Source organism: Manis javanica, chromosome X (genome assembly GCF_040802235.1).
Source record: "Manis javanica isolate MJ-LG chromosome X, MJ_LKY, whole genome shotgun sequence".
NCBI classification, from domain to species: Eukaryota; Metazoa; Chordata; class Mammalia; order Pholidota; family Manidae; genus Manis; species Manis javanica.
The window spans coordinates 1,568,859-1,581,361 of record NC_133174.1 but is presented as its reverse complement, the minus strand read 5'-3'; the positions used below and the strand labels follow the sequence as shown (position 1 = coordinate 1,581,361).

The 12,503-nt window shown below is 44.6% G+C and overlaps 1 long non-coding RNA gene across 4 annotated transcripts in view; it reads left to right on the top strand.

The window, feature by feature from the left end:
• The first annotated feature begins 1,294 nt into the window (after nucleotides 1–1,294).
• Nucleotides 1,295–12,503, top strand: part of LOC108408219 (uncharacterized) — a 44,681-nt gene continuing 33,472 nt past the window's right edge. For 2 of the 4 annotated variants that reach the window (XR_012127289.1, XR_012127287.1), the window contains exons 1-2: nucleotides 1,299–2,161; nucleotides 8,549–8,670. This is a non-coding gene — a long non-coding RNA (uncharacterized lncRNA). Of the gene's footprint in view, nucleotides 2,162–8,548; nucleotides 8,671–12,503 lie in introns of all 4 variants that reach the window. The other 2 variants (XR_012127288.1, XR_012127290.1) reach the window with 2 other exon arrangements.

The window sequence follows — 12,503 nt, the reverse complement described above, 5'->3', positions numbered from 1 at the left end:
TGACTATTGTTGGGAGTAGTGAGTCTGAGTCATAATGGAGATTTTTTAAATGTTTCCATTTGGGTGAATTGATATTTTTTTGATTGATCTCATTTTTATTCATCTCAATGCTTAAATGCTGGTGTAATCTAAGGTAGAATCAGTCTGTCTGTTTCTGTTTTATTTCATATGAACTCTGAATATTTTGTATATGTATAAGAAGTCTTCTGAGAGTATTTAAGATACTGTTTTGATCTTTCTTCACTAAAAGCATGAAGCCGTATTTTTTTTTTTCTGAGAGTAGTAGAAATCTGGAAGAGATTTAAATCATGATCAAAACAGAAAACCCATGAAATTTCAATGGTTTCTAAACTTGGAAAAAAATAATCTCTTGAGCCTCTTTCCTTTTGGGAGAGAGATCAGATTTTGACTCCCTATCACTGCACAAAATTCCCTTTTTGGTTTACTCTTCAGTGTACGTAAGATTCAATTTTACGTGATACATTGATTTTCCCACCCACCACATTATCGCATTTCATCTCCTTACAACATCTGAAAATATGAGGATAATCCAAATGATAGCTTAAAAAATCATTTCCTGGCACAGGGAGTTACTTAACAGGTAATATGATTTATACCTGGTCATGATTTCTCAGGAAAAGGTGGTCACGTTGCTTTCAGTAAGAAAGTGGGAATTAAACAGTGAAGAATACAGACAAGGCGATAAAAAGTAAGTTTACATGCAATTCTTTGTACGTACATCGGTGGGGGACACCTGCAGGATGGAAGATACAAAATTGTTGTGCCTACCAGCAGCAAATATCAGAGAATTCCCCTAGCCCCCTAGCGTGTGCATCTCTGTGTGCCATGAAACATTATAATGAAGCACATTTAATTTCTTTTGAAACAGAACCATAGCCCTTGGAAGCATGGTGGGGAGAGCCTGCCTGAAAAATCTCCCTAGGACTTACCTTTTATTGCACGTGATGGGAACGGGAGGCTTTAGGAACAGGCTGGAAAAGGCAAGGTGGAACAACGTGTAAAATGTTCTCCATCTCTTTTCTGCCGTTTCCAGAAGCAGGAAATAACTTCCCCGTGCAGTGGTTCTGGGCTCTGAGGGGTGAAAACTCAGCCCCCTGAATTAGAATTCCCTCAGTGGCTGCTGGGCAAGGAGCTCGGTATGGAGGTGATTTACCTGGATGGTTGCCAGCCTCGGGTCCCGGGGTGGGGAGAGCCAGGTTCCAGAAGACCCCTGGGCCTCCTGGGGCTCTTGATGCGTGTGTGTGTGTGTGTGTGTGTGTGTGTGTGTGCGCGCGCATGTGTGCGTGTGGAGGGAGCACAGATGGTGACTGGTGGAGTCCCCGGGGCTGGGTGGGGGGCAGGGAAGGCGCTGTGGTGCTGGGCATGGAGAGGCAGGCAGAGGGGGCCAGAGAGGCTCCCCAGACATGGCCCCTAGCCGTGCCCAGGTGTGAGGGTGGGTCAGAGGGGCATCAGGTGCCCGTCACTAATTCCTGGAAGTGATTTCTGTCTGCATTTACCTAATTGCCCACTTTACCCCCCAAAAGTGTTTAATTTTAAGCATAGGTGAACATGACAAATTATCATCTATCCATTGGTATGTATATATGTATGTACATGTGTATATAATATATAAGAATAAATAGATAATAGGTAGATACACAGACAGGTTATAGATAATACCTAGATATATAGGTGATAGATGATAAATAGATATGCAATAGACAGCTGATAGATACACAGGCAGAGATAGATGATAGATAGACAGGTAGGTAGATAGATGGATAGATGGACAGACATTGATAATGATAGGTAGGTAGGTGATAGATAGATAGATAGATAGAGAGAGAGAGAGAGAGAGAGAGAGATACATAAATTTAAACAGCTTTCACAGATCGTAGCAAATACTTGGCTTACCCTTTTGGAAACTCATTAAGTCCATGGTGGGTCACATTACACTGGGCAGGTTATGCATGTTTTGGACACTCCATGATTGCTTTGACCTGTTTTCTGAATTGCCTCCTAAGGCGCATGTGATCTTTCTGTGCCCGAGCTCTCAGCTGGTACAGAGAAGCGAGCTGGAGCAGACGGAAGGACTCGTGCCAAGGGATGGATATACCAGGGGAGCTGGCACTGCCTTCCCGGGCCACACGAACATGCTTCGGTAAGTCAGTAAGACAGACCGTTTCTAGGAGTCGATCCTCCAGTGTATCGCCTTTTGGAGAACTGACCCAACGCCACGTAGGAGGGGGTGAGGACTGGGGGCAGGAGGATGGCAGAGCTGCGCTCGGGTGGGGAACAGCTTGAGCCGGGACAACCCCATAGGCTGGAGTCAGCAGCAGACCGGGGCTGTGGCCTGGAGACACACATGGGTGACAAGTTCCAGCCATCTCCTGGAATGGGATGGGGACTGGACTGGCTCTGTGGGGCCTTGCCACCATCCAACATGCCTTGTTATGACTTGCTCTGTGTTGTCTGAGAAGGGACATGCTCTCTGCCGTGTGCACTGCCTCAACTCCCCTGAAATTCCAGGTGGGCGACTGCTGCCGTGACAAAGCTCCCGCCCCCAAATAGGGGCCAGCCCCTGCTTCTTAACTGAATCATAATTGACAGAATGCATTACTGTGCAAGTTTAAGCTGGAGAGTATGTTGATTGGATACCTTCATATATTGGCATGTCATTATCATTGCAGCCATAGCTAACGACTATTACATCACATAAATTATGTCTTTTTTCCCCGGTGGGGATAATTCAGATCTATTGTCAAGCAAGTTTAATGTAGACAATGTAATATTGTTTATATTCACTGTCATGTGTATTACATTTCTGGGGCTTATTTATTACGACTTGCAAATTTGTACCCTTAAACTACATCTGCCCAACCTCCTCGATATCCCATGGAGCTATCATTTTTTTCTTTTTGTAAGTTTGACTTCTGGTCTATTTCATATATAAGTGAAATCATACAGTATTTGTCTGTCTGGTTTATCACACTTAGCATAATGCCCTCAAGGTCCATCCACCGTATTGTCACAAATAGCCTGAACCCCTTTGTCATGGCTGAGTAATATTTCCCCGTGTATCTCTAGACCACGTTTTCTTTACCCAGTCATGTCTGTGGACAGACACTCAGGTGGTTTCCACGACTCAGCTATTGGGAAGAACGCTGCATTGAACATGGGGGTGCAGGTATCTTTTTCGAGATCCTGTTTTTATCGCCTTTGGGATTTCCGCTCCTGCTTTTAATTCTGCAGAATCCAGATGCATTTGTGGGAAAATCTGAGCTTCCCTTCTGAGCATTAACACCCACTTTAGAAAGTAAATCAAGTTTTAGAGCCAGCAATTCCATTAACATCCTGTCACATCATGATCCAGCTATTTCTACATATTCTTTCATTCAGGGCTTCTCTAAGTGCTGGTGACATTTGGGGCTGGATAAACTCTTGGCTGTGAGGCTGTGCTGTGCAATGTAGGGTGTTGAACAGCATCCCTGGGTGCCACCCCACCCCAAATGCCAGGGGCATCCCACACCCTCATTCTGAGGATCAAAAATGCCCCCCCACCCCACATTGCTGAGTGTCCCCTGGAGAGCAAAACCAGCCCTCTTTGGGTGTCACCGCTTTAGTCCCTTATTTTGGGACTACACATTGTTAATAAAATATTGCTTTCTCTCCCTGCATACGTCTATGAAGAATGCAGTGATGTGTCTGATACAGACTGTGGCTGGCTGAGTGCTGGCACACACCTGGCACGTGGGCTTTTCTTTAAAGTTTTCACAGATTAAAAAAAAAAAACCAAGGTAGATGTGAGATAAAGAATGGCGTGTCTGGTGACCCTTTTATGTGGCCAAACCTCTTGACTTGTGGAAAATTAGGAAGGTGAGAACGTTTTAATGGTCTGATGTGCAACAGGGTGCCTGGACTTGAGCCTCCTGTGCCTTGCACATAAAATCTATGAAGAGGGAAGATCTCATGTTACGTGCTCTGACCACAATAAAAAAAAATTCTTTTTAGAAAAAGAAATTCTGTTAAGCTGAAGAGGGAGAAGCTACCTCTGCTTGTCCTGTGTGGTGAAGGGAGGTATATTATCAAGAAATGCAAAGTGCCCTTCTCTGGGTAGGAATGTGGTGGGGTTATCATCAGGTTTGAGAGAGAGAAAAATAAAAACAAGCCCGTCACCGCTGCCATCGGTCCAGAGCCCTCCGAGGTTAGCGCTGCAGTCGCCCACTTATCTGCTGTGCGACAAATAACCCAACAGGCATAAAGCGCAAACCAACTGGGATTTTATGGTGCCCGTTACCATCCAGAAATCGGCTTAACGCTGCTTTCTGTCTGGGAGTTGTCTTCAAAATGGGCTCTCTCACCCTAATCCCTAAAACCATGGCAATTCCAGGGAATTCAAGGACTGGTTACCCTTGCAGCTTGGAGCTCGTCTTCAGTGCAACTGTGAAGTCGCTCTGATGTTCGGCCCCCTGTTTGGGGACATCGGTGTGTCCTTGCATGTGGGCTAATGTCCTTGGAAGCAAGAAAAACACGTCAAAGTGGAGAGAAAGACAAGAGACGTTTATTTCCGCCTGGCTCTGACTGCTTTCGTACGCACGCAAAGGAGCTGCGCCAGGTCACAGGGAATCACCCTCGTGTCATCTGTCTTGAAGTCCTAACAGGAACCCCCTCATGGTTTTGAGCTTCCCTCTGTTATGTTCTCATCAACCATTTGGCCCTCCGATAATCACCGGGGAAAGACAGTGCATGTGCTGACTGCGCTTCCCTTAACTTCGTAAGTGTGCAAGCAGGTCTGAGGATGACTCTTTGGCACGCCTGGCCTGCCACATTCCTTTTCCCGGCGTGATGGAAGGCAGAGTCGGGTTTCGGAGGCGCTGCTCTTAGATCTGCTTCCCTCCCTGTCGTAAGCTTTCAAGAATCGTATCATTTACTGCGTGGCAGCTCGGAGGAAAATATGCAGAGTGGTTGGGGGTGCCCAGCTGAAACCTCCTGGCGTGTGTGAGAACAGACGAACCTACAGTCGGGTTTGGGGGAGGTAAGAACAATGTTCTGTTATCGGGAACATCATCCTGTCAGAACCTCCTCATTTCTCATAACTGTACGCAGTGGGTGAATAAATTAAGAATGCATGAATGGATGGAACAGAAAAACCCGAACTGATGTATTTTTTTCTACCTGGATGTTAAATCAAGCCATGTGGGCGTCATGGGTGAGCACATGGCTCCTTCGGCCCCCTCCCACTCCCTTGAAGGCTCATGGGCTTTCGTGATAAAACACAGCCAGGGTCTCTTTCTCAATAAAGTCTTTTAAAAAAGTAAAAAAGGAGGGAAGCCTTTGAACCCACAGCACTCGGGGAGAGATGCAGACACGCAGGGACACGTGCGGTGGGATCCGTTCATAGGCAGTGTCCGGAGCAGGGGCATGCATGTCGTGCTAGGAGGGGATGGGGAGCTCATGGGGACGGGGTGGACACGTCCTGGAACTGGACACTGGTGGTGATTACACAGCTTATGAATGCCCTAAATGCCCCCAAAGTCATCTCAATTTAAAAAAACAAAACAAAAAAAACAGACACAGAATCAAGCCTGCCAGCTCATTTCTTCTTCAATCCAGACTTTGCAAGCCAATGAAAGAGAAGACCCTTCTGAGCTGGCAGGCTTCCCGGGGAGCAGAGAACCGTTGAGAAGTCATTAAATATGTTAGAGCACACTCCAAGTCCAAGTCAGGGTCACTCGGCACGCAGACAGGGTCCCCAGAAACGTCCTCTCAATGCCTTAACGTTGTTGAGGAGTCAGCCCTGGATAGACGTGGACGCAGAGGCCAGTGGGACACTGTAGGAAATGGGACTGGGAGGGACAAGATGACTGTGGGGTGAAGGCCTGGATTCTGGGATGAGACAAAGCCTCTCCTTGGTGACTCACACCGACAGGTTGTGTGTTCTAAAATATTTAATTATTTCTAAACTGTAAGTAAGTGTTAGCCAGGATTTTCCAGGGAAACAAAAGTAGGATGTGTGTGTGTGTGTATGTATGTATGTATACACACACACACACACACACACACACGTGTATATGGTTAGGCAGATAGATACCTATATATGCACATCATTTAGCATCTACGTCTATAACCATATCTATGCGTCATCTGTATTGTGTTTATGTGCATCTCTCATCTATCTGTCTATTATCTGTCTATCATCTATCTACCTGGTGTGTCATCTACCTACCTGTCACCTGTCTCCGTCTCTTTATCATGTGCCTTTACGTACGTATGTTCCTGCTTTGTGTGTGTCTGTCTACCGAGATTTATCTTAAGGAATTGGCACACATGGTAGTGAAGGCTTGGAGAAGCTAAACTTTGACAAGCAAGCCAGCGGGCTGGAGATTCAGACAGACCTGGGGGTTCAAGGCCAAGGTCACCCACTGCAGAATTCCCTCTTCTTCAGGGTGGGTCCGTCTTTGCACCATGCAGGCCTTCGGCTGATTGGATAAGGCCCACCCACATTATGGAAAGCAATCTCTCTGCTTTACTCAACGTCCAAAGATATGAATGTTGATCTCATCTGAAATCCACCCTCCCAGAAACATCTAGAATAATGTCTTAACACCTGGCAAACATCTGGGGGGGGGGTGCCATCGCCTAAGCAAGCTGACACTTAAAATTATCCCTCCCATAGTAATACACGCTGATTCACAACAGCCCAGGAAACGAGGGTGTAGGTGTCTGTAGGGGGAAATTCTGTCCCCTAGGGGACACTTGGCCATGTCTGGAGTTGTCACCTCTGGGAGGAGGAATGCTGCTGGGATCTAGTGGGTGGGGGCAGGAAATGCTGTTCACTATGTCATAGGGCACAGGATGGTCCCCTGGAGGGAACGGTCTGGCCCCAAAAGGCAGTCATGCTAAGATTGAGAAACCCTGATGCAGAGCAAGCGACAAGCGACATAAGTTGAAAGAGACAGATAAACATATCAGAATACTGTTGATTTTATGTGACCAGTTCCACGGCACTGCAGTTTGTTTTTGAAAATTAAATGTCTTTATTAGACATTTGCTAATGCATTGTGATATTTTTCCATGTATGTCTGTCTGTCTCTCTCACATTCTGTCATCCACCCATCTGTATCATCTATCTATCATCTATTATCTTCCTTGGTTTATGTCTATCCGTTCATTCATTATTTTTAAACCTGATCTGGTATTTCAAACCCTTGTAGAAAAAACTGTGATGCAACTTTTCTGCAGAAGAACAAATCCGTGAGAGCCACAATATTAACATTCTTCTCATAAAAACACATTCATAGGAGGGACAAAGAACGTAACAAGCATTTTCCAAGCCCATCCCAATTATAGATAATTCTGGGGTTTCCAAAGAAGTGACCTGTATGGGCCTGGAAAGGCAGAGAACTTTCATATCCCGTATCACATTCAATGAAAGTGCAGTTGGTTTAAAAATACATTTTCATAGGAATACAGAGCTAATTCTTTAACTCAATATTGTCTTTTATTTTGAAACAGGACAAGATTCCAAATAAAAATTCCATGCTTTGATGAGCTGACTTAAATTTAAAAGCCCAAGTTAAAATTGATATCACAATGGGAAGAGCACGGAGCCCTCTTGGGCACCCTTGGTGGGAATGTAAATTGGTGCGGCCACTGTGGAAAAGCAGGACAGCGGCTCCTCAAAACATTAAAAAAGAGTGCTCCCATCCGGTCCAGCAATCCCACTTCTTGGAGTATATCCAAAGGAAATGAAAAACACTAACTTGAAAAGTTTTCTGCACCCCCATGATCATAGCAGCATTATGTACAGTAGCTGAGATGGGAACAAACCTAAGTCTATCAATGGATGAACGTTTAAAGATGCATGTCTATACAATGGAATATTATTCAGCCATAAAGAATGAGGGACTCCTACCGTTTGGGACAACATGAATGGACCTTCAGGACAGCCTGCTAAGTGGGATACATCAAATAGAGGTAGACAGGCCATGTATCATATCACTGAGGTGTGCAATCTTTAAAAGAAGAGAAAGTCATAGAAAAAAAGATGAATCTTTGGCTGAGCAGAGGGAGAAAGTGGAGGGAGGGGTCTTGGAGGATGGTGGCCAAGCATACACATGTCCACGTGCAACAAATACGTCCTAGGGATGTGACGCACCACACGGGCACTGTAGCTAACACTGCTCTGGGATGGACAGGACAGTTGAGAGAGTAAATGCTCACAATTGTCACGGCAAGGACAAAGCTTATTTCCTTTCTTTTCCTCCTATTATCTCTCTGAGAAGGTGGATGTTAGTTGAAGCCGTTGGGACAATCATTTCCTAGTATACCTCAATCGAACCAGCACGCCGTACACCTTAAACATATATAGCCATGTTGATCAGTTCTCTCTCAATGCGACTGGAAAATATTGGATAGCCCAAAATAACTGCTTGTAGATAATACAGAGATCCTTTCACCAAAAATAACAATGGGGCTCCTTTTGTTTTTAATGTGAAGTTGTACTTTAATAACATGAATTTATCCCTTGGCTTCGAATCATCTCTAGGGAGAAGAGAAAATACATTCATGCTGAGAAGACAGCATTGAATTCTTTCCACCCAGCTTGCAGTCCTCATGGTCTGTGAAGAACAGGGCATTTGCCTGGATGATTTTCAAAGCCCTGTCAAGGTATGTGTTCTAATATTCTCATTTCGAGACGCAAAAGGGATATCTTACAGGAAGAATCGGTAAATGAGAGGGTCCATGTCACTGTGGAATTGCCAGCATTTGGACAGACCCTTGGAACAAGCGTCTATGTGAGACTCGGCTGCTCAGTGTGCTGGGTCACATATGTAACTGAATGCATGGGTTTGCATCTCAGAGGTGTCTCTGGGGTGACCTGCTGCCTATATGGGGTGGCAGGGAGGGGTGCTGTAGGAATGTGCATGTCCCCCCAGAGTTTGTTTGTGGGAACCTGACCCCTGGGTTGATGGATGGATGGTGGGTGGGTAGATGGATAGACGGGAAGATAGGTGGGTGAATGAATAGATGGGTGGGTAAACGAATTGGGTGGGTAAACGAATAGGTAGGTAGAGTCATTGCAAGACCGGGTTATTCCACCTCAGTGATGACATCTGGAGCGGGATGGCTCCCTGGGGTGGGCATCCTGTGCACTGTGGGGTGTTGAGGTGCATCCCTGGTCTCCACCCCACCCCGAGATGCCCTCCAAATTGTAAGATCCAAAATTGTCTCCAGATACTGCCAGGTGTCCCCTGGGGATGCAGTCATCCAGGTCAAGGAGCGTGGGGCCAGATGGACACAGGACCACTTAGAATGTGGTGCATTTTGTCTCTGCATGGCCAGCACTGGGACCAGATGAGGCCATGTGCAGAAGTGTTTTTCCCCATTTCTCTGCTTCTTTCAGGGGCTCGTTTCCAATGCTTTGGAAAGCCCCTGGCTCTCCGAGGAGGCTCACATCTTCCTGGCTTCGTGGATCCAGCAATTAAGTGTTGCCACATTCTTTTTCAGTTCTGACAATGACTTGTGGAATCAGGAATAAAAAAATAAAATAAATCAAGCAGAATAAGGCAAGGGAAGCCTTGACTCTCATCTGTTGCCTTTAGGGGCCTTTGCTCTCCTTGAGATATTTTCGAGGATCATAAAATTGTGTAGAAACATCAGGCATTTTTCTGTAGTTGCTGCAGGATCGTATCACATCGTGGTCCCAGCGGATTTTGCAAACCTCTTTAAAGCTACGTAGGCCAAAGGGATTTGGACGCGATGAGTCTGAACATTTAAAAAAGAAACTTTATTGTTGCCTAATCTTTGCAGGAAAGAAGAAACCACACTTTGTAGTCCTTTGAACTGCAAACGTATCGGTCACTTGGACACAGAGTATTTGCTGGTATGGCGGATTGCCGTTTTGTGGACGATCAAACAACGATATAAATTAACTAGAAACATATGCAGGTTGACTTTCCTGCTCTCTTTTTACTGGAAACACTCCATGTACATGTAATCGCCCCCAAAATATTTTTTTTTGGACTAGGTCCACAGGATCCTTTCGGTTCAGAGTCCCCAGGAGAGGGCAGTGCATGCCACAACCCTGCTCTTTTCCTCTGGGATTTGGGAGCTGTTTTTATTTTTCTAGTAGATTTCTCTCCCTCTGCTTTAAAAGGAAGTTTCTCTGGGAAATTATTCATAAATTTTTTCTTATATTTATTATTAGTTATTTTATAGAATACGCACAGTGCACCCATGCTTTTGCAATAGCTGATCGTTTCACTTCACCCACAAAAATCCAAGGGACTTGAGTTTCCTCATCCACCGAGTTTCATATTCTGCTCAGATGGAAACATGAGATCACTTTTTTAAAAAAATGAAGCAGGTGTGTGAGTTACTGCAAGTGAGGATTCCTGTGAAAGGGGTGCAAGCACCGAAACCCATGTGCCTTTGGCATCTGTGGACGGTGTTTTTGAGCAAAAGTCGGATCCTCAGAAAAGGTTGCCGTTCCTTGTCCACGGGGAAAGTAGTATCATGGGAAAATCAGAAACGCTTGCTCTGTCCAAGCGTTAGGTTTTATAAAGAAACCATAGTAAAATAGGCATCGTCAAAAACAAAATAGAAAGGTGAAACTTTGCTTAGACAAGTCCCTTAAAACAAATCTCCATTAAAAAAGAAAACTTAAATTGTAAGTCTTTTGAGGGCAAATGAAAGACCTACAGTTGTTGCATGCCATCAAGTATTTAATGATTGCCGCACGGACTATCTTGATGTCTGCATTGTTTTACTAATCAGACTGTAGTAACTGGGTGTGCCTAGTGTTCAAGAGAAAGCGTGCCACGTGAGCATTGTGCAGCATAATCACGCCGATACATATTTCTCCATTCTTTCTTTCTTTCCTACTCTGGTTTTTTTTTTTTTCACCTTTTTCTCCTGTGAGTGGGCATGTTACAGATTAAAAAAGAGCCCTGTGTAGATGAAACATTTCCCAATGATTTTTGTACACAGCCTCAGACCTCAGCCTCTAGCTACACGTCATTCTTTTGGGATCTTTCTCAAGATTTTCCCTATCTGCCACCACTTCAGGCTTCACAGCTTGGTCACCCATCCAGTTGGGGATCTCTTAGCCACCTGCGCTGCCTGGTCCATGTCTCCCTAGTTTATTTTATACATATCCCGGGAGCAGGTCATCCAAGAAGATTGGTGGACTCCTAAGGGACCTTCAAGATTCTTCTGGGCTCTCTAAAAATACATGAATTAAGTTCAGAGCATTAACACACCTACTTCCAGACTAGTCGTTGTCCTATGTCATAAAGCAAAACCTCACATTTCCAAGCAGTCCCACGTTTTAAGTTGTGAAGTAAACAGACTTGGATAATATTTAGGTCTGAGCAAAGTGCATATGTCGGTAAGGCGCTCGGAGTTTCTCGTATTTTCTGAATTTTGAAAATAATCTCAGTCAGGTGGATTTTCTGAGCTAGTAGGAGCCTCAGAAACAAGGTAGTGCCGTGCACAGCAAAAGTCATGCACAGTTCCCGTTCATTGCTTGCAATGGTAAAATCTTAGAAACAAATCAATGTCCATTCACAGCCTCGACTAGGACACACAGTGAAAATAAATGAAGTGTGACTTAATGTATCCTTAAGAAAAATCTCAGAAAATATATTTTGGCGAGAAACAAAGTTGCAGAGGGTTATAGAAACATTTATAGGATGTCTCACGTGTGTACAGGGAAGGTTGATATTGTTTAAAAATAAGTATGGATGGGGTGAAATACGAAAGCAAGGATGTGAATGATAAACCCGTCCTTTAGCATTCTGGTTGACGCTTGCAGAGGTGACAGGAAATAGTGTGTGACTGGTCCTATCAGCCACTGCCTGCATGTCTACATATCCCGTGTTTTTCTCTGAAGTTCCTTGGGCATTTGTTAGATTATCCTTAAACTCTTGTTTACACTAACTCAACAGCCCCCTAGGGAACCTGGAAATTTAATGGCATTTAACCAATGCTCCCCAACATCTAAATGCAATATTTGTATAAAACACCCAATTCAGATAGAGACCATGTGAAGAGATAGGAAATTAAAGTCTTCTTTATCGAAATAAACAACCACTTTCTGAGGTTTGCTCAGGACAGGTTTCCAGAATAAAACCAAACAGGAAACAAGTAACTAGACAAAAAGTCTATGTCTCTCTCCCTCTTTTTTTTTTCAGTCCCTTATTTTCCTCTTGGACGGACTCCCTTGTCAAAAATTACATTTTGGATGGTCTTGCATTTGGTCTGAAAACGGCAGTGTTATTCTTTATAAAAGATGGCATGAGTTACTCTCTGTCTTTCTTCGTCTGACTTTACACTTCCGCAATGCTCCCAAATTTCACCCAGACAGAGAATTGTCATGGCCGAGCACATCTTCTTAGAGTTTTGGGAGCTAAAACCCTCCCAGAGGGCTGAGTGGCTTAGAAGGAGCAAAGCGCATCTCAGCAAACCCCACCTTCCTCAAGAACATGGTCCACACTGAG